This window comes from Pyxicephalus adspersus, chromosome 9, assembly GCF_032062135.1.
Source record: "Pyxicephalus adspersus chromosome 9, UCB_Pads_2.0, whole genome shotgun sequence".
Taxonomy (NCBI): domain Eukaryota; kingdom Metazoa; phylum Chordata; class Amphibia; order Anura; family Pyxicephalidae; genus Pyxicephalus; species Pyxicephalus adspersus.
This window is the reverse complement of record NC_092866.1, coordinates 12,536,723-12,551,876: the sequence shown is the minus strand read 5'-3', so window position 1 is coordinate 12,551,876 and position 15,154 is coordinate 12,536,723. Positions and strand designations below refer to the sequence as shown.

The window sequence follows — 15,154 nt, the reverse complement described above, 5'->3', positions numbered from 1 at the left end:
CAATAAAGCTCCTGACCACTTCCAGGGGATGTCATCCGTCCAATGAGAGCAAATCCCAGGTGCTTGGTATGTGTGATTGTGTGCTCACAGCAAACTTAAGTAGATAAATTAAAGGAATGTCAGGAATAAAAGTTTAATGACTCACTGTTAATTTCAATAGGCGTGGGTGCCTAACAGGTAAGTAAGACACAAAAAAAAATAAATCCCAACTCTACTTTATACTTTTTTTGGCATAACAGCATCGGGTTCCTTATATTTGCCATATAAATAAAAGCCAACCATTGTAAAAACTCCCCTTCAATGTTACGTTCCCTGAATGCTATCATTGCAAGTATTAACCCTTTATGATTCTGGATAACAGATATCTATAAATATTTTAGATATTAGATTATATTTGTCACAATCCTCTTAGATTGCAAGCTCTGTTGGTCAGGATTCTCTCCTCCTCTCTTGTCATAGTTTATACTTGTCTAAGATGCGTTTGTCATCTTCCACCCCTACCTACTGAACTACGCTACGCTAATATGTTGGAGCTTTATAAATAAATGATAATATTATATTAAAGGTTGTATTTATAAAATAGTGAATCTGACATTCCCTTAAACATTCCCTGGTGGGAATCAAATACTGCCTTTGAAACGCATGGACCTGGAAGATTCCAACTAGGGAGGAAATGTCTGATTTTCTGATTTATAAATAGAGCCCTTAAAGTATAATAATCAATAAAAGTATAATAACTATATTATTATTATATTGGGATTTTTTTTGTTCTCTTTACAAAAAAAAAAAATAAGGATCTTGATTTGCATTTAATTTTCAAATCTCAATGAAAATAAAATCTCTGTTTTCTTTTAAATAGGATGCTTGTCCTGGTATTTCAGCTTTGTGAATTGATCCTACTGGAAGAAGAAGAGCTCCGACGCTGATTGTATCACACTGATTTCAAGGATGCGGTGCAACATCAGCAACAAAATCAGCTGGGGATGCGAAGCCTTGAAGCAGCAGCCAGAGCAGAGGATGCATGTTGGTGGTTAAGGGGTTAAGGCAAGCAAGGGCTCCCCCTTTGGGTGAGCTGCTAGAAGTGCAGGCAGCATGAGATGCTGTGCAATACATACAGCGAACAGGCTACTCTGAACACATCAGCTCTCTCTGTGACCAGGAGAAGAGTGCCACTAGGCACAGCAGGTGAGACTTTTGGCTTTGTATGGTAGTCGGTGGCACCATTGTCCCTTTATCTTGTGCTTGCTTTTGTAGAAGGAGGGGGTCAGGCTTTGGGAAGCGGTTATGGTGGGTGATCTTGGAAGACCCCACAAGTCTATTTTTATTTTCCTCTTAGAAAAAAAAGACTGCATGGACCACTAGTGATGGGTCTGCATGTGGGTGATCTTGTACAGATTTTGGAAATAAGTTGTGATTTTTGTGTGGGAAGGATGCTGCTTGGGTGGGGACTTTGTGGGTTACAAAGTATTATAGGAAATTATACCAAGGTGAAGGGTGACGGCTAACAGCATAGCTGCCAACACTCTCCAATCATTATTAGCAAGAATTTACAGATGAGTTACTATATATCATCACAGCATCATCTACACAACCCTACCTGGATTAATCACAGGCAAAATGTTCAAAAAGCAGTAACCCTATAGCAACTTCAATCCAAATTCCAGGACTTTGCACATCATCATTACTCTTATTGAATAAACCTGTGGAGAGCTGATTAAAATCTGTTGATTAGATTAGACATTTTTTTGCATGGTGTTCATTAATAAATATTAGTTTATAAACATCTGGAAAAGATTAACAGCTGATCAGTAATAAAGCAAACAGTTCTGGATATCATGATATATTTAAAGCAGTGAATGAGACTTTCACCAGACGTTCACTGGTAGTGGATCAATCACCGTCATTTACAACACATGCATAGAAATGCACAAACAAGAAGGGGGATTAAAAATCCGGGAAAAAGAGAGTTTTCAGATATTCTAATTTCTGGGAAATGAGGATTTCCGGATAGCATTGGTACTTCCAATTATTTCCAGGGACAAAGCTTTGACATCGCTGGCTGAGAATTAGATGTGTAATAAGTGTTCTGGGCACTGTACATAGGGAGAGAGATATTGCTTTGATGGAAGGGCAGAGGTGGGGTAAATTGTTACAAATTATATTGGTTGTATTATATATTTTATAAAAAAAAAAAGTTTAGAGAATTCTGCAACATCCATCACCCAATCAGCAATCATTTTCCTCTTGTTTTCTGATTGCTGTTCAATAAGAAAAGGTGGAGACTGAGTAATATTAGTGACACAATTTTGCACATATTGTTTTTTATTGATGAAGCTGAATCAGAAGTTAAACACAGTAAGCAAATATAAAGTATTACTTGCATGAAGTCTTCTCTGAATCTGCTTTTATATAAATGATATGTTTCTTAAATGTCATGTAGAACAAAAGATAAGAATTCATGGTACAAATGAATGATTGGTATATCATGATAATATTATGTGGTGGAGTATCTAAGAGGTACAAGAATGAATAATGATTTATAAAAACTGGAGCAGTCACCCACAGCAACCAATAAGATATTTTGCATTATTTAACAATGACATTTGATTGGTTGTTTTTGATAATTGTTCCACTTTTTCTCCAGTTTTTAAAATTAGAAATTAAACAATAAAGAATGTGAAGATGAGATGATAAGATTGAACAGTGCAGGCTATCATAAAACTTGTCAGTGAATACATTAGGCGGCCATGCATGGTGCTATGATGGACAGATGTCTGAAGAAGAATGGTGGGTGACGAGACGTCTGTTCTCTGGGTGATCTTCTGTACAATTCGAGATGAGCGGTAAATGCTCTTCTTTCTATAAGGAAAAGGAAATGTTTGCCCCTGTTCTTCCGATGGGAGTATTCATTACCCCCTATAGGAATGTCCCACTGGGGGTCCCAGAGATTTCTCTTATGGGGATCAGCTACACCTGGAATTTTTAATCACTTGCTGACGGGTCATTAACCTCATTCAAAATTCATGATTTTGATACAAAACAATGCTATTGTAAGCAAAGGGATAATCCCTGAACTAAGAGGCAGAGCAATTCATGTGCTGCTCAATCTTAAGTGACAACTGAAGATGTGAGCGTGGATATTGTATGTTTAGAGGACATATATAGAGATTGTGGTTATATACAGTCCATGTGACAACTGATATTGTATGTTTAGAGGACATATATAGAGATTGTGGTTATATACAGTCCATGTGATAACTGATATTGTATATTTAGGGGACATATATAGAGATTGTGGTTATATACAGTCCATGTGACAACTGATATTGTATGTTTAGGGGACATATATAGAGATCTTGGTTATATACAGTAAATGTGACAACTGATATTGTATGTTTAGGGGACATATATAGAGATCTTGGTTATATACAGTAAATGTGACAACTGATATTGTATGTTTAGGGGACATATATAGACATCTTGGTTATATACAGTCATTGTGAGCATACATACTGTATGTTTAGGGGACATCCTGGATATAAGATGTAAGTTTAGGTGATGTTTGTACAGGGAATATGAATACAGATCCTGGTGTTATACAGAAGATGTGAGTTTGGGCACTGCATGCATCATAGGGAATATAAATGGAGATCCTGGCTTTGTGGAGGAGATATAACTATGAATGTTGTATGTGTATGAATGAAGATGTTGACTATATACAGGAGATGTGACTGTATACATATAGTGTATGTATAGGGAATATGAATGGAGATCCTGGTTTTGTACAGAAGATTTAGGTGTGGACGTTGTATGTGTTGGAGACATAAATGGAGATTATATTCAGGAGATGTGACTGTATATATATATATATATATATATATATATATATATATATATATATAAAATATATAGTGTATGTGCATGTGATTATATTCATTAGATGTGAGTTCTGTATCCCAACATCCCAGCTTTGTGCAGTAAATTTGAGTGTGAATACTGTTTGTGTAGCGAACATGAATTGAGATCCTGATTATTTGCAGGAGATTTAAATTCTGTATGTATAGGGGACATGAATGGAGGTCCTAGTCTTGTACAATAGTGTCAATACTGTATGTGCAGGGGACATCAATTAGGATCCTGATTATATACAGGAGATGTATGTTTAGTATGTGCAGGGGACATGAATGGAGATCTTGATTATATACAAGAAATTTTATTTCTGTATGTGTAGGGGACATAAATGGAGGTCCCAGTTATATACAGGAAATTTGAATGTGTGTATGTACAGTACATGCAAGTACAATAATGCTCACAAATGTGAATCCCAATATTGTACAGGATCTTTAGGTTTGGATGCTGTAGGGTAAACTAATGCAGATTTTAATTATATACAGAAGCAATGAGTGTAGGGAACAAGAATAGGGATCCTGATTATGTACAAATGATGTGAGCATAGATTCCATATGTCTAGAGACATAGATGGAGATCTTGAATATATATAAGAAAAGTAAGTGGGGATATTGTATATATAGGGTGCATGAATGGAATACCTAATTTCATACAGGGGATGTGAGTATGGATATTGTATATGTAGGGTGCAGGAATCACTTAACCATATACAGGAGATGTGAGTTTGGATATTGTATAATCAACAATTTGTAATGGAGAAGCCTCTGGTAGAAAGTGCTATGGATCAGATCCAAAAGATATGAAATAGTATGCGACATCAATGGTTGAAAGCCCTAACTTAATTTTTTATTATCATTGTATTTTCACGCTTGTTTCTTGTATATAATGAGATTAAAATCTAAAAGTATAAAATGACTTTATAGACTAACAATTTTATTTATATTAGGATACTATTGGGATGTATATGCACTGTTTGTCTATATGTTCCATTAGTTAGTTACATTATTTATATTTTTGTAGCCCTGATGAAGTGGTAACCCCCCGAAATGTGTTAACTTCTTTCTTTCAGTTATATTATGATAAGAATAGACTTGAAACTATTGCACTTTAAAACACACAATTCTAACAATTTTCAATCTTAACATTGAACAGATTAAAATGTTAATATTTAATAAATCCCTTTTCCGGCTAGTAGGCTTAAGTGCTGGTTAATTTATGTTCCCCTTACTTAGTATGGGAATGAAGCATGAGAATAGCCTAACAGTCCATTTAAAAGAAGATACAGTCATAGTCTACAAAGGAATTACTCTATGAATTCTTCATAGTTGGGTGTCCCTTTTACCTAAATATAATCCACCCTCCCATTTGTCCATGGCACAATCCAGGTGGTGGCTATATCACCATTGCAACTTATGGATGCTAAACGCTGGCATGCAAAAGCTTTATAATGCACTGGAATGAAGGCATATTGCCCAATTAGAGTTGTAATTACAAGGGCCAATTTACACAATGCATTGCCTTGGCACAACATGGTATCACACAGTAAGGCACAAGAAAAGGACTTTTATCTGAATTGGTTGCAGCGCACCTGGATGTGAATGCAAAAACATAACTTTTATCCAGTTTTAGGAAACCATAAGGGAAGCTCTGTTTGCCCGTTTTGTAGATTTACACTCTTCTTTTTTTTCTTGGTGTCTCTAAGACAGGTTGCTGGATCATCCAGGTTCTCCCATGATAGTCTATCTTCTCCAGTTTTGGAGAACTTTACTAAATCATACTCTGCACATTTTCCAGTTTGCCCATTCATTTTTATATGATTCCTGTATCTCTCCTTGTTTTCCTGGTGACAACTTTGCTAGGTCAATTGTTTAATTTCATAAATGTTGTCATCTCTTCTAGGTATATTGGTATAGAAATGATGTACACACAGAAAATAACATTGACACCAATGGTCTTTGATGCTGTAATAAATCAGACCCTTGCATTTGTCATCAGAGCAATAGGTGCACGACAATCCTATATAGGGAATAGTGGTTTTGAAGACTACTTTCTGGGATAAAAATGTTTATTTTGGAGTGATTTCCTCCAATTTCCTCCTGCTAGAAGTGAAAGGAATGTTGATTTGTCAGCTACTCTAGTGGTGCATTGGGGTGCCCTTTGTAGTAAATGGCATGGCGCTGTACGGCAGAGTAAAACATGGGTTTAAAGTGCACCCACAGGTCAGAATAAACTCTATGATCATTTAAAGCCACCCATATGATTTGATTGTCCTGTCGTTTACACATTTACTGAATATGAAGTGCAGGCGCTGCTAAAATAAACCATTACAGGGCATTAGTATTAGCACAGCTAAAGCAGAAAGTACATCAGATAGTAATATGAGTGTGCAGCCTAATATATACCTGTGAGCTGTATAATGCAGAGGGGTAGATGGAGATACAATTAGATCAGAGCACCGCTAGACATTTGGCTGTCATTGCATGAAAACTGCTGACTGAATGAAAGCATTATAACATATTAATATTATAATATGTTTTGCTGTGTTTTGTAATTAAATTATGTATTGTTTCTAAAACACGCTGTATGGTTTAATATAGACTGCAGTATAAAACCACAATGGGCTTTGCTCAGACTAGATCATCGGGATGTTACATTGGAAGAATGTGAATCTTTTCCTTTACACCTCTAGTCGTGCAAAGTGAACAACATGTTCCAGCCCTCCGATTGACAGCTGCCTTAACCAGAGGACGGCAGTGCACAGCTCCCCTCCCATTACCACCAAATAGTTTATGTGACCAGGGAGGACAAATCAGAGCACTTTACCTGCAAAAGGGGTGGTCAAGAAGTGGGGTTTCACCAAAGTTTGGGTGACACCTAAATTACTGTCTATTGGCCTGTAAAAGTCTATTTGCAATATATCACTCACTGCACCAATACTTTCATGAATAGTACTTGTGAACCAATATCAATACATGTGTGAGAATAATTAAGTAATTAAAGCTTCCATTTGGCTGCTGGCAAACCTCTTTGCTGTTGAATGCTTCAAAATTCAGATGGGCCCTTGGCATCCTCCCGGGGGGCGTATAGTTTAGATGACCATGAGTTACCACACAATGGATGACATCAACTCTAATGATACCACTACTAGGCCAAGTCTTGATGGGGGAGGGGGTGGTTTGCATGACTTGCAGAAGAAATCTTTTGCTAAACACAGCTGAGGTTGTGGGTGATCTTAAGAGCTGAGCTCTTCTGCAACCTCTTGTAACACTTTAATGACCAATACAAACGCTGCAGTTGTTTCTTTTTGCATATCAAAGCACAGCTTGCTCCAGAAGTTATGGAATGTCTAGGCTCCATAAAGATTTTCTTTTTGCTTTGTTTGTGATTAACTCACAGTGAGGATTTTATACAATAACTGACACCACACTGCCTAATAATATGTTGAGACAAACATCTGTCCTAAATGCATTTATTAAAATAATGTACCTGGTCTGACTTACATACAAATTCAACTTAAGAACAACCCTACAGTCCCTATCTCGTATGTAACCCGGGGAATACCTGTAGATACAATTTATTTGTTTAAAACAGTGATTTTCAACCACTGTGCTGTGGCACACTAGTGTGCCGTGAAAGATCTTCTGTTGTGCTGTGGTAAATGATCCAAGTCAGGGGTGGATCGCCAAGGCTACGTGAGCCAATTGGGAAGCCCTGAAGCCCTGACGCCCACTCTCATGATAGCAAGAGTTGCCATTAATCCTGGCTTGTGGTAGCACCGGACCCATAGCGTGACAAAGGAATACAGAGGCTGCTCTCGCTCTCTGTTCTCCCTCTTTTTGGGTGTCATATTGCACCTTAGCTAGAACTTCTTCTTTTGTACAGTTGACAATCAAAAATCCGTCTATCGATAATCTGGTTCTTTCAGCTTTCCAGCATGCATTTCAGCTTTCCGGAGCGCATTTTCAATACAGGGACTGTAGTATACTGTTTGGCCACTTATGTTTTGATGGCGCTGTTCTGCGGAAACAGCTGTTAGGTCTTGCTTGCTACGCTAAATACACGTTGAGACGTCCCAGGGAAGGTGCGTCAAGAGGAAGGCTGGCTTGTGTGTGGAGGTAAGTATAACCTTCAAAAATCCAGAATTTTCGAAAATCCTGCACTCCTCAGGTTGTTTTGAATGTCAACTGTACTGTAAAGTCCCTCACTTTTTCTTTTACTAATATTTGTTAATTTCGGTATGTAGCAGGTGTAATTTTGTTGAATTAAATGTGGAAGTCCCCAGGTTTGTTTCTTTAATGCACAGTGTTACACTTATGCACAGCTAATGGAGTTATTGGGCTAGTAACATTTAAAACTATTGAAGTCAGGAGTTTGCACATGTTCATTTGTTTTTATTATTTAAAGTGAACTATAATCTTTAAAGTGGAACGAAAGTAAATAAATAAAAATAAATAGTAAAAAAATAAATAAATAAAGAGATGTATTGTGCCATACATGTTCATGCTGTTATGCAAAGTAAACAATATATATATATGTTTATGTATATGTTTAGCATTTTTATTGTTGGTAGATTATTTTGACTTGGTCATTTTTAAAGTAGCTCACAAGCCAAAAAAGTGTGGGTACGCCTTAATGTAAAAAATGTGCCGTGCCTCAAAAAAGGTTGAAAAACAGTGGTTTAACATTTTTATATAGGTATATTGTACATAGGAATACCAAGAGGGACAGGGACATTTGGTTCCAAAAAGGGGACATTCCCCCCAAATAATGCATGCTGAAAGCTATGATGACTAGTTAGACCCCATGGGCTGCTGGGAACAAGATGCAACCTTTGCTATCCAAGTTCTGCACATCAGCACAGGACCCTCATCAGACTTTTCTGGGCTTCATACTAAGAAACTTTCCGGGACTCCCTTGTCTAAAAGTTCCAGCATTGCAAAAGTCAAACTCTTTTGATCGGGGCTTGGTACAGATGTACCCCTAGTCCACCCTGATGGCTGCCTGCATCCGCATTACCCACTGTTAAGGTCTTCCTGGCTGTGTTTGCTTGTTGAAAAAATCCCAAACTACCTAGGTGAACAGCAAATATACCACGCTGTATCAAACAAGGACTGTCTGTGCCCACTGGACTGGACCTATAACCAAAACATCACTTTTGGATAGAGCAACCCTTCAGATAGAACCCTGCAATGGGCAATGTTTCTCAGCACTCATGGTTTTTCGAATGCAGTTTTTATTATTTATCAAGCCCAGAGATTTCAGCAGCAGCTCATCCTTGGACACGTTTTATAATATTGTATGTATGTTGTACACTTGTGTTTGTGTGATCGATACATTTAGCTGGAAGCTGATCCTATACATGTTACACGTGTACGAGGGGGTGCTGAGAAGTTCCTGGCTTTGCCCAGAAAGAAGAGAGCCAGAGTTATGAAATAACACATTTATTCCACATATTCCCCCCTGAGACTGATGCACTTGGTACAGCGTAGTTGCAGCTTTTCTAGACCCTTCAAATAAAAGTCCTTTGGTTGGGTTGCAAACCAGCAGCATCTTTAAAGTCAGAAATGTCCTCAAAACGTTGCCCCTTCAGGTGTTTCTTCAAATTCAGAAACAGATATTAGTCCAAAGGGGCCAGGTCAGGTGAGTAGGGGGGATGGTGGACCAATTGGAAACCCAGGGTGTTCAATTTGGCAGCCACAACGTTGGACTTGTGCGCAGCTGCATTGTCCTGCAAAAAAAGAATCCCTTTGGTCAACTTTCCACGGCATTTCGTCTTAATTGCCTCCTTCAGCTGGTTCAGGAGGTTAGCATAATACTGTCCAGTGATACTAGAGCCCTAAGGTAGGTAGTCCACTAAACGGACGCCATTGCTTTTTTTGGCCGATTTCTAGTTTGGGAACTTCTTCGGCCGCGGAGACCCGCTGTGTCGCCATTCCTTTGACTGTTCCTTGGTTGCAGGATCATAGATGTGGAGCCAGGTTTCATCCTCAGTCACTAACCTAGCCAAAAAGTCCTGTGCAGCTTCAAAATGGGCCAAAACGGCTTTGGATGCTTCAACTGTTCCTTCTTCTGATCACTGTTCAAACATTTCGGCACCCACTTCGCTGAATGCTTGCACATGTCTAGGATAGTGGTGATAACAAATCCAACACGCTCCCGTGAGATGTCAAGTATCTGGGCTATCTTTTTTGCGGAAATTCGCTGGTCCTCCATTATCAGCTCATGGACAGCATCGCAGGTTGCCGGGTCAGTTGAGGTTGGGGGGGGGGCGCACTGCGGGGTTCATCTTTAACCGTGAAATGCCCGGTCTTGAAACGAGATATCCAGGTTATGACAGTGCTGTAGGAAGGACACTTCTCCCCCAGTGTTTGTGACATCTCAGTGTGAATGTCATTTGCTGACTTTCCTTGGAGAAACAAAAACTTCATGACGGCCCGTAACTCCAACAACGTGAAACTTGCTTGTGCCTCCGCCATCACAGCTTCTCACTAAAAGAAAAAAGGAATCACAAAGACCTGATATTTGCACAGTTAAATACTAAGATATTAGGCTGTCATATGTCCCCACACTCTTTTTCTATTTCATCTGAAAGGGGGCAAAGCCAGGAACTTCTCAGCACCCCCTGGTACAATGAAGAATGGGGGCTGACGCACAAAAGCTGCTTTTTAATATGAATTCTAAGATGTGCTGGTGAGTCAATGCTGATTTGATCTATCATTGTTTATGAGTCATTGTGCAAAATACGTGTATGTATCACTATCAGTGTGCTGGATTCTAACACGTGTGATCTGTTACACTGCACAAAGCACATTCATTGCACATTTTATTCACATGGATAGGTTTTTCTTCATTGCCTCAAGATTGCCTACTTTTTTTTACTGATCCCGATGTAATGCTGTAAATAACTGAATGGTTCAAGACAGCTTACTGCCCGCAATCTGTATGTGTTTATCATGCAAAGAAGTATTACAGGAGACCCACATACAGAGAGATGTATGTATACTGGTTATAAATACATATTGAATAAACATCATCAGGATGTGCATTCTTATTTTGTGCAGTTGTATGTTTCTTACAGATCTGTGCAACATGTAAAGGAGTTGTTGGAAAAAGACCAGTCACTGCTGCTCCCTCTCTATTGGCAGGATGACTGGTCTTGTATCCGCCCCCTTGTATTTTTAGGCAGGTATATCATAGACAGAGCTACTGGCAACCCCCCTGCCATAGTGATTAAAAAGTGGGACTGACCCACTAGGCTGGAGTGACCCTTAAAATAGAACCCTGCAATGGGCAATGTTTCTCAGCACTCATGCTGTTTCGGATACAGTTTTTATTATTTATCAAGCTCAGAGGTTTCAGCAGCAGCTCATCGTTAGACATGTTTTATAATATTGTATGTATGTTGTACACTTGTGTTTGTGTGATCGATACAGCTAGCTGGAAGCTGATCCTTTACATGTTACACATGTTTGGTGTTCAGTTTGGCAGAGCCCAGAGGTTTTAGATGCAGTTCATCCCTAGACATTATGTGTTATAATGTTGTATGTATTTATGCAGGGCAGGGATATAGAGCCTTTTTTATTAAAGCTCTCCAAGGCTGGAGAGGATACACTTTCAGCAGTGAACCTGGTTGATCCAGCAAACCTGGAATGGATTTCTTCAAAGTCATTTGCTAGCAAATGTTTTAAATCCTGGAGCAGATCCATTCCAGGTTTGATGGATCACCCAGTTTCACCGATAAAAGTGTATTCTCTCCAGCCTTGGAGAGCTTTAATAAATCAGGCCCATGATCTCTGTTACTTGTATAGGATAATATTTGAGCTTGCTAAAGATTTTGGTGCACACAAGTGAGTTTTTTACATATATTTAAAGGAAAAATTCTGCACCCGGGGATCAGATTTAATGATTTTTAAGGACAACATAACTGGAGTAAATGATGTTCTTTGACATTAGCCTGGCTGCAGCATTAAGGAGTAAATAAACTGAAACAGGACTGGTGGCAGTAGAGAATTGTAACAAGATGGATGGTTGTATTTGTGACAACGCCTGCTGGGATTTTCAGTTCCTGAAAAGCTCGGGGGAATTTATTTATTATTATTATTATTAAACAGGATTTATATAGCGCCAACATATTACGCAGCGCTGTACATTAAATAGGGGTTGCAAATGACAGACAGTGACACAGGAGGAGAGGACCCTGCCTTGAAGAGCTTACAATCTAGTAAGTGGGGGAATTTTCACACAATAGGAGGGGGAATGTAGGTTACCCTTCCCTTCTGTCATTCTCTCACAATTGCACACACTTCTAACCCCATGACGTTAAAGCAAATCACAGATTTTTTTTCTTGTATCAGCTCAGATATTTATAGACACGATTTATAATTAGAAACACATGGTATATGGTGCGAGGTGGGATTCTCCTGAACATCATTGCACAAGTTTTCTATCAAGGAGAAAATCTGCATGGGAATTCCTGATCATAGTGTAAGTGCGAGAATGACGATCTTATCATTTATATCTTGTATTACAGGTTGATGCATTTTAATCTGAACAGATATATTCAGGTTTGGGCTGACTGTTTTATTTCCCTTTGATCTGTTTATGCATTGTGTGATTCTCATATCTTTAGGTCAGTTGTATCCTTCAACAGATTTATTTTTATTAATCCCCACCTTACTATGTACAAATGATTATAGCTTTTGGTTGCAAACTGGCACAGCCAATCACAGAGAGAGATATTTGGGAAGATCTAATGATTTATTAAAGCTCTCCAAGGCTGGAGAGAATACACTTTCATCAGTGAAGCTGGGTGATCCACCAAACCTGGAATGGATCTGGTCCAGAATTGAAAACGTTTGCTAGCAAATAGCAAATGACTTTGAGGAAATCCATTTCAGGTTTGTTGGATAACTCAGATTCAATGGTGAAAGTGTAAGCTCTCCAGCCTTGGAGAGCTTGAATAAATCAGTCACAATAATTCTTTCCAAGCTTCAGGGAAATAAATCTGCAGCCAAATGAATGGAACTTCTTACCACTGTGTTTCTCGACCAGGGTTCCTGCAGACGTTGCTAATAGTTCCTTTGTCTGTTAGTACCCTGGACGTCCCATATCAGTGTAACCTACGCCAATGGTCTATTTGGCTCTCTGTAAGAGTGACATTCTTCCTATGGCCAGCAATGTAAGAGGCATTCATCCCACTGACCACCATGCTAATTGCCCAGGAGGACAGGAACAGAGATGGGAATAATGGCAGGTCAGAATAGAAATAGGCTACATTCAGTCAAGCAGTGACAACACGTTCTTGGATGGCTCTTGGAACCTTGGCAAACCCAACCGCTGCACTGGTTCTCAATGAATCGGAGTTTTCACATTTGACTACGAGTGCCGTCTACCATCCTTCCTCATTCTACAGCCACGAATGGGACGCTACGTATAGCATCATATCCACAGGCCCGATTTACATGCATGAGAAAGCCATATTCAGGCTGCAACCTTACTACTAATTTTGACTTAAACTGTAAAATAGATCTTGTTACTAAAGCTCTCCAAGACTGGAGAAGATGGACTATCATGGGGGCACCTGGGTGATCCAGTAATTTAGAATGAATTTTTTCAAACTCGTTCTACTAGTTGGCAATGGTTTTTAATCCTGGAACAAATCCACTCCAGATTCGCTGGATCACCCAGGTTCCCCTATGATTCTCTACTATTAATAAATTGAGCCCATTTTTTACCTTCGGGTGCTATTTCTATTACAGGAATATTTGTACAACAATATAACCAGGTACTCTATAATCATTTTAATTCTCATTTTCTCTTCTGATTCCCATATTGGAATTGGTGCTGATTTGTCCTATGATCGTATAGTTGTTGACCTTAGCTGAGGATTATGGTTGGGTTTCCACCCATGGGTCAGTAGGCACACAAATTGATGAAGCAAAGAAACACTTTTTCCATAGGATGACCTCTATGAGAATGTTTTGTAACTGCCCCTACATGGCTTAGGGACACTGTCTATATAATTTATAAGGAATGATAGTCTTCCCAATTATCATGGGGAAGAGAACTTCTCAAAGAAAACTTTTCCTCCTATTGTTGCAATCCTGTTGTGTTTTAAGGTAAATCCGGCCCTGCTGCAGACCATTATTTCCCAGAATCAGAAAGTAAATGTATTTGTAAATCCAAAAGCTACAGCTAGAAATAGTTAGTCTTTCATCTTGTTTTTTTTTTTTCCCAAGACAAACCACGAATCCCTGGAAGTGGAGATACAAAACAAAGACATAAAAGAAAAATCACAACAAAAGAATAATACATTTCCTCCATAGAACAATAATTACACTGTACACAATCCACAAAAACTTATCGACAGAAATTTAGTTTCATCCTCGCTGTCAGTGTAAAAAGTATGGCGCTGTTTTCTAGCCACCGATTGGTTGGGAATGATCAGATTTGGTTGCCTATGAAGGTAGCGCAGCTGTCTGTATATTGTCCTCGTCTTCGCATAGACAATGGCACACACACATTGCTGATCCTTCATGACATGTGTTGGCTTTGCTGTTCACATGACACAATACACTGCGCTCCTTCCCTGATATATACAATTCTCTTTGATGATGTCTTCCTGCTCTTCACATACTGATTGTAATACAATGTGGCCCTTCTCTGCTGTTTATTCCTATTTAACTCTGCACCAATGATTGTCAGATACTATTAGGCTGTTCTGGAGATGGGGATGGGGGGTTGTTATACTGTTGTACTGTATAAAAAATTCTGTTCTGACTGAGGTTCTGAAACTCTGCTCAGTGTGAGATCCTGTAATTCTTATTGTGAGATGCAGGTCTCCTCTTCTGTTTCTAACAAGTTATCATTCTGCTCTGTTCTCTGTGATTTATTTATGTGCCCTGTATTTGCCATTTATTGTATTTATATAGCGCCAACATATTACATAGAGCTTTACCATAGTCCAAAGTCATATCACTAACTGCTGAGAGGAGCTCTCAGTCTAACCCCCCACCATAGTCATGTCTGTAACAACCTAATTAAACTGTTTTGTTCTTTGGAATGGGGAATGAACCTGTCTCCGAGGTGCTAGATTCTTTCTTTTCCTCTTGTTTTTAGTTGATTTCAAATGCTGAAACTCTTCTCTCCTGGTTGTGAGATGCTGGGAGTTTGCTAGTTGTGGAATGCTAAAGCTCGGTTCTTCTGGTTGTGAGATGCTTTAACTCTGCTCTGCTGGTTGTGAGAT

At 38.9% G+C, this 15,154-nt stretch overlaps 1 protein-coding gene across 2 annotated transcripts in view; it reads left to right on the top strand.

The window, feature by feature from the left end:
* The first annotated feature begins 955 nt into the window (after nt 1–955).
* Nucleotides 956–15,154, top strand: part of CPNE7 (copine 7) — an 81,756-nt gene continuing 67,557 nt past the window's right edge. For both annotated transcript variants that reach the window (XM_072422620.1, XM_072422619.1), the window contains exon 1: nt 956–1,185. The gene's annotated coding sequence lies outside the window, so the exon portion shown is untranslated. The remainder of the gene's footprint in view (nt 1,186–15,154) is intronic.